Source organism: Condylura cristata, unplaced genomic scaffold, assembly GCF_000260355.1.
Source record: "Condylura cristata isolate star-nosed mole 26May11 unplaced genomic scaffold, ConCri1.0 scaffold00014, whole genome shotgun sequence".
In the NCBI taxonomy this organism is placed as follows: domain Eukaryota; kingdom Metazoa; phylum Chordata; class Mammalia; order Eulipotyphla; family Talpidae; genus Condylura; species Condylura cristata.
In genome coordinates this window covers 44253830-44265632 of record NW_004567115.1, presented here as the reverse complement: position 1 = coordinate 44265632, position 11803 = coordinate 44253830, and positions in this window count along the sequence as shown.

The window sequence follows — 11803 nt, the reverse complement described above, 5'->3', positions numbered from 1 at the left end:
CTCTCTCTGTCTCTGGTGAATCCTCTCACCCTCCACATCTCTGGCCTGTACCCCAGTTCCATATGAATAAATAAATAAATCTTAAAAAAAAAATTTGAAGTCAGTAAAATCACATTTTTAAAGTGCATTAGTATTTTAATGATTCAGAATTTTTTCTTTCCAACCAGTCCGATGTCAACGGATCCATGACAGTTTCTCCCGTATGTGTGTGTGTGTGTGTGTGTGTGTGTGTGTGTGTGTGTGTGTGTGTGAGAGAGAGAGAGAGAGAGAGTGAAATAAGCAAGAAGCACTCAGATCTTGAAGGGGTCTGAATGGAAGTAAGAGGTGACTCTCTGAGCCGACTCATAAAACAGAGTGAAGACTAACCTTACGCAGGTAATCTGGACTTTCTATTGCTATAATCTCTGAGTAGCATTTTGGTCTTCATTATCCCTGTGTCAATTATCTTTCCTTTTGACCATTTCACTGCAGAGATATGCCCACTAGTACCGGTAAATGAAATATAAATTAACACTCAGATCCAAGGTAATGCTGGCCAAAATGTGTGTAAAGCGATTGGTTACAATTAATGCAAAGAAGGAGCCCCAGTGAGCAAGGGGTTAGCACGCGATACTTATACAATTAGTGCCAAAGATATGACCCCAAATGTATTAGTCTCTTAAGAAATCCTTAATTAATTTAGTTAATCAACTAGACCATCAATTTTTGCCTTGTGGCTATAATCACATCTCATCAGCAGCTGGTTGTTAACTATAAAATCATACGAAACCACCAGTGATCACATTTAAAAAGTTAATGGGAGAATTAATGTCCACTTTAAATGCACATGTGCTTTGTAATTCTCCTCTCGCAAAGCATTTGAAAACCACAGCTGTTGATAATGCTTTTGATTTGCCAGATTCTATAACAGTCCACTTATTTTGCCTTGAACATGGCATTTCTACCGCATTAAAGTTTGGCAAGCTTAATCTTTGTTAACCACTGGCAAATGTGAACATGCTATAAAATATAAAAACATATTTCAGCCAAAGCCATTATCAGGTATGTATTTGCTGGGATTTGACTAAGCACCTCCAATTTGTTCATGCTCATTCAGCATCTTTGCATTCTGTCCGGTCATTACGCTAGCAATCAATACATGACATGCCCAACAGTCAACTCTAAGCACAGGGAAGGAGGGAGAGAGAGAGGAGCGGAGAGAAAGAGCGGAGTCCTGCTTCGCTTCTGTGGCGTGAGAACAGAGCACCAAAAACTCAGGGCAACTCTTCTGACGGCTGTTCTTGCCCATCCTCCCACCGACCTGGCCTGCACTAAAGATATTTCTGAGCAGTTTATGACTTCCCTTTCATATCAGCCTGAGGGAACCTACCCTTGTGTTTACCTGGCTATAAGCCTCATAACAGAAATAACTATTTACCAACACCAAGTTCAGGTAAACCATTCTCCTATATTCCTGCACAGAGTTTTCTGACCTGAAAATCCTCACATCCAGAGAGGTGGAGTTGATGTGGGTGCTGTAAGATATTGAGACTATCATTCCATTTGTTCATTCACAAATCAGAGCAACGTGTGCTTCAGGATGACGTTTGAGACTTCAGTCACATTCCCTCCCCCAGGGCAACAGTGAAAATACTTTTATTAAGCCTCTACTTAATGATTGACTTTCCTATGGAATCACCCAGAATGTCCTCAAAGACAGCATCTCATATTTATTTTATGACATCTAGTAAAGCAGAAAAGGTAGGAACTATGTAATTATTTTCACTGTACAGAATCTAGAGGGAAGGTCAGTTTCACAGCAGGTCCAGAATTAAAAGCACTCATTCACCGTCTCTTGACAAGAACCACGTTCTATGAGACCTTTACAGCACCCAGCGAACGTAGTGAATAAAAAATATTGAATGTACATGTGGCACATTCTGGCTTCAAATTAGATTGAGTCCTGTCAAGGAAGTCAATTAACCCTTCAAATAAGCCAAAAGAGAAAAATAGGCCCTTTTCCTTTTCCAAACAGTCATTTACTCGTTTATTCATTTTTTTTTCCAACAAATTTTGAGTTTCTATTAAGATCCCATCTTGGACACTGTTCATTCACTCCAACATGACAGTAAAAATACTTATCACAATGCCTGTGTGGGAGGCAGCTGATAGAACTAAATTCCCTCCCTTCTCAAATATTTATCCATCAACTAATCAATCTAGGGAGACCAATGTGCAATCTGAAGAAAATGATTTGCTTCCAAGTCAGTTCATCAATCCTTTATACTCTCCAAGTCCAGCAGCTAGCCGGCTACCTATCTACATACCTACAGCTGGGCATGAACTATTGAGCCAGGGAGAAGACACCACATTCAAGCAGAATCATGGCTTGTGGCTCCTGCCATTTTTTGGTTGTAAAACAGTAGAAGAAATTTCCATTCGAAGTCCAGTATGTTCCAGCTGTGCTCACACGTACACACACCCACACTTTGGGGAGATTGTGCTGTGCATTTAGGCAAATAGCATTGCAAATGAAAATACGCATGTGCCATCTTCTCTGGTTGTTTGGATTTAATTTTCAGGAACAAGAAATTTACATGAGTACACACAGCTTTAAAACCAACATTTTCTGCTCATCTTGCATCCAATTTTCTATTTCCCTTTTTTTTCTCCTGCTTTGCTACCAAGGCTGTGTCATATATGGAGATAAAACCAATATGAAGCCTCATCCATTTTCACCGTTCAGCATTTTTCATGTCTATGCAAAATGCAACCACCAAATTCATTATGTGGCAATCCACAGTAACCCCCAGACATCCAGAATCAACTGATCTGATCCCTGCATAAACAGACATAAAAATAGTCGCAGGTCCAAGAACATTAAAGACTCATCTGCGACCTCTACTGGTCACGTTTTTAAAATGCAACAGCTACCACGCGAGAGTTTTCTTTCACATTTTCATTCATTCATCTAACAAACACTTTTAACATCCTTTAAGGATGACAATAAATGAAGCAGATGAAAGCCTGCCTTCTTCCGACATTCAGTTGTGGGGGACGTTTAAACTACATGCATTACAAATAAGTGAACCGCAGAGTATTTTCGAAGTAGTGTTTTTAGAAAGAGAAGAAAAGGGAATGAAAGTATTGAGAAGGCAGGATGGGGAAGCAGAAGCATGGGGGTGCTCAGGAGAAGCATGAGGTGCTCAGGGTAAGTGTCAGTGAGGGAGAAGAATTAGAAAAGGCTAGAGGATGAGACCCTCAGCAGTTAAACACACACATTCGAAATTAGTTAAATTAGACATCATCCTGGGAAATGGTTTGTTTCAGAATTTCCAGATTTTAGGACCAGCCAGTTGAAATTTTGCAGTTTTCATTGCAGCAATAAGAAACCCCAACTTCTTAATGCCTTAAGAAACAAATATTTCTTGCTCCTGCTGCCTGAAGGCAGCAAGCTCACTGGGTTGATTGAGACTCTGATGGACTCAGCCCAACGGTGCATGTTTCATTCTAAGACCCAGAGGTGAAGAGTCACTCCCAAGGCTTGACCTCACAGAGCAGGTCAGGACCCAAGTGTGCCTAATCCAACCTTGAAACTTACTTAAGGCTTCTGCTCATATGTCGCTCATATCAAGTGCATTCTCCAAAAGAAGAATTCCATCGACCAAAGGAAGTTGAATTAGCCACGCCCAAGTAGATAGCTGTCCCATACGATAGGCAAAGACTGTCAAGGGCGAGGAATGAGGGAATGATGATACCCTCTTAATAAGTGATTCAGTTACTCTGAATCTTACCTGGTTCATCTGGGAGGCAAAATTAAGTAGAGGGGAAGTGATGTTTGTAAACACATTTAGCACATAAGTGACTTCCAACAGAGGGGCCAATCAATATTAGTGTCACTTTTTGGTCTTCTTCCAAAGGCGTTACCAGTCTGGCCCAATTCCTTGGGAGGTTTCAGAAGCTACAGATACATGCTGGAAAATTGAGATGTCTTTTACCTCAGATATCTGACTCAGGTTATTTTTGAAAAATCTTAGACAAATGATCAATCTATAAAATTAGGCATCTATCTAAAAGAACTCAAAAGTTCCTTCCAGTGCTAAAGATTCTCTGTTTGGGATAAAATGATTTACGGCGGGGTCTTGCTTTTTCTCTAGAGTAGCTGTTTAGTTGTAACACCAGGTGGCGCTAGACAACAGCTTAATGGACAGGGCAAAGGCTCATGGTAAAGACTGTTCCAGATTACCTTTTCTTCTCATAGGTTGCTATATAGGAAAACTCTTGCATCTGATAGTTCCTCGCAAAGCACCATTTGAGGAGATGCTATTGGAAAGTGTGACATGAGTCCTCCTAGGGCCTCACAGTTGGAGAGAGGAAACTAAAAGTCTGGTAACGCCCCAGACAATCTGGAGGGTTACCTTTGGAATTTGGAAACTTCTCTCCTTTTGAGCAGAAATGGAAGATGATCAGAACTGTGGTTTAGGACGGTACATCTAGTAGCAATGTGACGGGAGCCAGGAGTAACTGGCAGCAGGGAACGATTTAGGAGACCCTTAAGCCAGAATCCACATACAACGAACGGTTTGAAATAGAGTCACAGAAGTGAATACAGAAATGGGTAAGATGTCACAGCGACAGAACCTCTAAAATTTGACAGTCTTTAAAATAGACTTCAAGTAGGATCCAAGTCCTGACAGATGACTTCTGGAAACTATGAAAATATTAGGGCCACTGACAGAAAATGACAAAGCGCTTATGGAGTGGCAGACTGCTGTTATGACGCTCACATAAACACTGAAACAGACTGTTTCTGCTGTGGACCAAACTGAGATGGCCCCTGGATGATCAGAGCAGGTCCAGAAAGGGCCAGGCTTGTCAGCTGGACTTGCTTGTTATAGAGAGACCTGGAGTGTTGAGGCAATAGGCCTCAAAATATGTTTTCCAACACGTGATTTTACTAGTGTGCTTTAAAATCCTGATGCATTTATCTGTGTCGAGGCAGGGAGTTTGGGGAAAAACTGCTATACCTTGGGCTCAATTTGTCTGAACCTAAAATTATTCTTTTTTTAATTTATTTATTGAGTCATGCACTCATGTGCTGGCGTTCAAGTGGAAGCACTTTCATTTTTTAAAAGAGAGAGAGAGAAAAAACTGGGATACAGGCAGGGGCGGTGAGAGGATCCACCAGAGACAGAGTGGGGAGCAGAACAGGCAGGTGGACGAAGTACACTACTGAGGGGAGCAGCAGGCGGGCCAGGAGAGGTCCGCCCTAAAATTACTCTTAAGGAAAAAAAAACGATCTAAAAATGAGTATTCTGGGATGATGGAAGAGCAGAAAGCACTAAGAATTTGTTTCCCTCCAGAGAACATCTGTGTGCTATAACTATTTTGTTTGTTTTTAAAATTCTTACTCATTTTTGAATGAATGAAGTACCATTATTTTACGTCCTTGTTAATAGTTTGCCATTATAACATTTCTCCAGCGAGGTGTGATACTGCTGCTCTCTCACCATCAAAGCACCTACAGTCCTCCACCACAGTGATGTAACTATTTTGGAATGCGGGGCAGTTTATTGGAGGCATACAATGTCCAAGGAAAGACTAAGCTGGTTAATTTTGGTCATTTCAACTCTCAAAACAGTAGCGCTAATCCATTCCTCACCCAAGCCATCAGGGAGACAGCTGTGCACGTGTTCCTGGAACAGCTGACAAAGATTGTAGGATTCAGGACAAGCAAAAAGAACTCTCCTCCACACAGCAGAGACCTGTGCTCTAACCGCTGCTCGCTGCTTCTGATCACACAGGTGCAGACAAAGAGGCAGGCACCTCTATTATTGCCTGCCCTCTACCTTGACTGAAGAGACATCCAAGAGACTTAAAGGACCAGTGCCTGTGAGCTTTACTCTCTTATTTTAATTTTTCCCTTTCTGAGAGCCAGACATGAAAGACTAGAACCTTCAAAAACATCTGCAGAGGCCCTCCCTGGTGGCACAGCGGGTTAAAGCACTGCACAAAGAAGCTTAAGCCACTTCTGCATGAGTTTGATTCCCGCCTGCCCCCGGAGGAGACCACAAGGCGGGCAGACCTCTCCTGACCCGCCCGCTGCTCCCCTCAGCAGTGTACTTCGTCGATCTGCCTGTTCTGCTCCCCACTCTGTCTCTGGTGAAGCCTCTCACCCTCTGCCATCTCTGGCCTGTACCCCAGTTCTGTATGAATAAATAAATAAATCTTTAAAAAAAAAAAAAAACATCTGCAGATACAGGAAGAATTAGAAAGTTAGGGGTATGCCCAGGGAAGGGCTCAGAAAAGCCCCAAGAAGAACTTATGTTTACACCTCAGACTGCCCTTGAGGACAGAGTGCCCATAAAACAGGGAGAATAAAAACGATACATGTACACAGTAACAAAGCCCAGCAACAGGGAGAGAATCTGATTTCTAGAGTTACCAATCAAATGTTCAGTTTTGGTTTTTGTTTTAAGAGGTATTTATTTATGCACACAGAACTGGGGTACAGGCCAGAGATGCAGGGGCAGTGAGAGGATTCACCAGGGACAGAGTGGGGAGCAGAACAGGCAGATCGACAAAGCACACTGCTGAGGGGAGCAGCGGGTGGGCCAGGAGAGGTCTGCCCCGCCATGTGGGTCACCTACGGGGCAGGCGGGGATTGAACTCATGCTGAAGTGGCTTTAGCTTCTCAGAGCTGTGCTTTAACCTGCTGTGCCACCAGGGAGGGCCCTCAAATGTTTAGTTTTTAACAAAACCTCACAACATATACAAAAACACAGGAAAATCTAGCCCAATTAAAGAAAAAATAACAGATGGACCAAAATTCCCTAAAAAAACACCCAATGACATATACTAAACACAAGTCTTAAAACAGCTATCTCTAGGGCCCTCCCTGGTGGTGCAAAGGGTTAGGGTGCACTACTGCAAGCTAGCTGCAGTTACATGAGTGCGAGTTCAATCCCCAGCCCCGGAGGTTATCCACATGGTGCAACGTGGCATAGCAGGTCTCTCCTGTCTCGCTCACTGCTCTCCTCAGCAGTACACTTGAACTGCCTGTTCTGCTCCCCACTCTAACTCTGGTGAATCCTCTCACTGCCCCTTTGCCCCAGTTCTGTATGCATAAACAAATAAATCTTAAAAAAAAAATAGGTACTTCGAGGATGCTCTAAGAACCAAAAGATGTGGGGAAATTCAAGAAAACGATGTTCAGACAAAATAAAAATATCAATAAAGAGAAAACCTAATAAGAAACCAAAAAGAAATTCCAGAGATCAGAATTATAGTAACTGAAAGAAATCCAAGGACAGATTTGAAAAAGCAGAAGAAAGGAGCAGCAAACTTGAAGACAGGCAATGTAAATTATTGAATCTGAACCACATAGCTAACATTATCTTAATTTTTAAAAACTATTATAATAAAAAGAAGAGGAAGAGAGACTGAAGAAAAGTGAACAGAGCCTGAGGGTCCCATGACCGTCATGAAGCAGACCAATACATATGTTGGGGCAATCTCAGAGAGAGAAATAAAGAGTGGCGTGGAGAATTTTTTAAGAAAAATAGCCACAAGCTTCCTAAATTTGCACAATGACACTCATATACACATCAAGAAGCTCAACAAATTCCAAGCAAGATGAACTTAAAGAGAACCACACTGAAATACATTAAAATCAAACTTTCAAAAGCCAAAACACAAAGGACTCAGTTACAAAAATCAGAAATTAAATTTGTGACATTACTATAGATTTGGCAGAAATAAAAAGTATTATGAAAGTACTATAAAAATTGCATGCCAACAACATATTGAATAACCTACATGAAGGGGATGAATTTTTAGAAATACCTACTACAACTTAATCAAAAAGAATCAGAGATTGAATCAATGATAAAATACCCCCTGCCAATGAAAAACTCTGGACACAATGACTGCCAGGCAAAATCTAAACATTTAAGGAACTAATCAATCCTTAAGCTTTGCCCTCTCCAAAATTAAAGAAGTGGAAATACTCTGAATTCATTCTCTGAGGCCAACATTACCCTCATACCAATATCAGACAAGCCACAAGAAAACTAAAGTCTATATTCTTTATGAACGTTGGTGCAAAAATCCTCAACAAATAATAGCAAATCAAATTCAACAGCACATTAAAAATCAGGCACCATGACCCAGTGAGATTCACTCCTGGGATGCAAGGATGTTTGACCTACAAAACTGGGTCAATGTAATACACCACGTTAACAGGAGGAAAGGGAAGAAAATAACTACATGATCATCTCAGCTGATGTTTAAAAAAGTAGGTGACAAAATTCAACGCCGTTTCATGGTAAAATACTAAAAGAACTAGGAATCGAAGAAAAAATTTTCAACATAATAAATGCCATACATGAAAAAAAAGTAACAAACATCATCTTAACAATGAAAATATAAAAGTTTTTCTTTACTATCTATAACTAGGCACACATGCCTACTTTCATGGCTTCTGTTTAAGATTGTACTAGAAGTTCCCAGGGCAATCAGGCATGAAAAAATGAAAGAAAGGCATCCAAATCATAAAAGAAAGAAAATTACCTGTATCAAAAGTAACAAGGATGTAAGACTGTAGAGAAATGGGAGCCTATGTACAATGTTGACTGAAACGTAAAATGGATGGCTGCTGTGGAAAACAATACTTTAGTCCCTCAAAAAAATTACAAATAGAATTGCCCCGTCAGCCAGTGATTATAGGTATGTACCCTAAAGAAGCAAAAGCAGAGTCTTAGAGAGGTATTTGTCTACCTCTGTTTACAATAGCATTATTCACAATAGAAAAAAACATGGAAGCAACCCAAAGGGATAAATAAAATGTGGCAACTACCTGTGAGAGAATATTACTCAGCCTTGAAAACGCAGGCACTTCTGTAATGCATTACAACACAGCAGATTGCAATGTGGACGAACACTTACCTGACAGGGTACTGGAGTATTCAGATTCATAGCACCAGAACGTAGATGGGTGGACGCCAGGGGCTGGAGAGGGAGAAGGAGAGTTAGTGTCTAATGGGTGTAGAGTTTCCATTGTACAAGATGAAAAATGTGCAAATGGACAGTAGTGAACATGTTACAACATTATGAATATTCAGCACTACTGACTGTGGCAATCACTTACAGATAGGTAAGACAGTATATTTCCATATAGTAAGTTATATGGAAAGTATATTTTACCAGAACATTGGGGGAAAAAATGGCTAGAAAACATAAGAAAAATTCGGTGTCACTTTTTCAGTTTCCTGTGTGTTAATGTATAGCATGGTGTAGTGGAAGGCACAGGGCCCAGGAGCCTGACAGGCCTGGGTTTACATCCTTAAAATCCAGTTCTACAGTACTATTTGTATCCTCTGCAAAACTGAAGAAGAGCCCATGACTGGTCTTTTTATTGCCTTGAGATCATCTCTCTGAGTCTCCATAGCATTCATAACCTGGGGCCATAAGACCAAGTGCCCACAGGTTTGCCTTGAGAAATAAGGGCCGCGTGCCTACAGAATAAGCAATCGGTAAATGTCAGCACTCTTTCCCTCTAAAGAAAAGGCCGTTAGGATGTCTTTACGTGAATGTGTCAGCCATATTCAGAGACAGACATAATGGCTAAGGTTATCTGTGGTCAACTTTTGGAAGGAACACTAATCTTTCACGAGGGTGAGGTACTCAAAAAGGAAGTCCATTAAACTGGCCTACAGCTTGAGACAGGGTATTCACTGGTGCCCAAGAATTAAGAGGAAGGAAGACTTACACAATGCATCTCTGTTCTAATTACTCAACCTCCACCAACTGAACCCTTGCTACATCAGAGATCAGCCACAGCCCCTGAGAGCAATAAACATGCTGAATTGCAAATCACACATGGCCCCTCCTAGAACGTTTATAAATCTCGGTTGCAGTGAATGCAACTTTTTTATTTGTGAAGTGACTATTGTGAGTGAATTCCCATAGTAGGGATCATTAGTGTCCTTCGGCAGCCTCTACAAATGGGAGGAGGAAGAAATCAATATGAAAATTAATATCTGTATTTTGCGATTGAAAGGGGAAATAATTTGCTGAGGGAGACAGGGCAATTTCTGAGATGGAGCCCAATAGATAGTTCCAGAATTGGAGCATTGATGTGTCCATGGAGAAAGGCGGAAACTATGGGTCAAGAAAAGACCAACGGTGAATGCCCTGCACTCCCTCAGCAGAGAAAAGAACCAACGAGAGGGCACCCACCTTCCCAAGAGTCAGGGAGCAGCAGGCAGAGGGAGCCACAGAAGCTGAATTCTCTCTCACAGTGGGAGGAAAATGGGCAAAGGCCTACACTCCCCACCCGCCAGAGCAAGCAGCACTGTCGGCCTGCTCTTTCCTTCCTCATTCACCCAAAACTATGCCACTTTTTTTTAAAGCTTTATTTATTTATGCATACAGAACTGGGGTACAGTCCAGAGGTGCAGGGGCAGTCTCTCATCAGAGACAGAGTGGGGAGCAGAAGAGGCAGATGGACAAAGTCCACTGCTGAGGGGAGCAGTGGGCGGGCCAGGAGAGGTCTGCCGCGCCATGTGGGTCACACCCCTGGCCGGGATGGAACTTGTGCTGAAGTGTCTGCAGCCAGCCTCACAGTGCTGTGCTTTAACCCACTGCGCCACCAAGGAGGGCCGACACCCCCTTTTAAGTGACTTGATCAGGGCACACAGGGTCAGGGAGCACTGTATGAGGCAGAGTAGTGCTTCCTTCCCAGCCCGGGGCTGCACTTTCCTCTGTGCGTCCTCAGTGGCCTCTGGCCTCTGGCCAGAGTGAAGAGGACAACAAGGGCCACAAGAGCTGGGATTGTGCTGCTTGGTGGACTGTCTGCGCATCACATGATTGCTAATCATGCAACTATCTCCTGAGCTTCAGGGCGCGGAGGCACTACAGGCTTTCCAGAGATGACTGGAAACTACCTCTGCTGGTTTTCTAGAAGCCAGTGGGGAGATGACTCTGGGCTGGAGGGTGCTGCATTAAAGAGAGCGCAGACACCAGGGAAGAAGGCCCGGGCTGGGGGTGGATCCTCTCGTGAGGGTGGTGCAGAGGGTCTATGCTCAGCTGTGCGGATCCAGAGAGTGGATTTTGTGCTGCTGGACAATTAGGTCACAGAACTAACCTGTGCTGACCAAAGCCTCAAGAGACTGAATTATCAAACAAAAGAGAAAGTTACTTGGAACAGTATATAATACCCCAAACTTGTCTCCTCATTCCTCTCATTCTCAGAGTCACCAGAGACCAAATTCATAATCAGTAGTATGTTACATGTTGAACAAGGATTCAGAAGAATTGGTTAAACTCAGGAAAGGGGATGTGGCTCTCTGGAAAGCCTCCTGAGGACAAGTGCTTTCAGGGGACTGGGCCCCTCGGAACCCCCAGGAAAGGTGTCTCTTTCTTTTGGAAAGTGCTAGATCATCAGCAATGAATTCCGACTGCCTGGCTCCTCTTCTCTAAACAAATGCAGAAACATAAACAGAAGCAGAATCACTGATGACTGTAAAGACTTGATCCTGTGTCATGCTGAGGTAGCCGTGTTGTCAAGGGGTGAAGCCACGTCACACACAACAATGGAGGTAGCCAGCCATGGACCTGGAATGAGATCATGCAGGACTGAGACCCTTCCCGTTGACGGGTAACTGTGGTACCAGCCATGTGCTCATCGATAGTTAAGCTGAGGCCTTGCAGGACACGCTGGTGTGCCAAGCCGGGGGCAGAACAGGGAAGCATAGTCAATGGAAAATTAAATAAGCTATTTATATGAAATAGGCTAAAACAAACAAAACAAGATTTAAAAAAA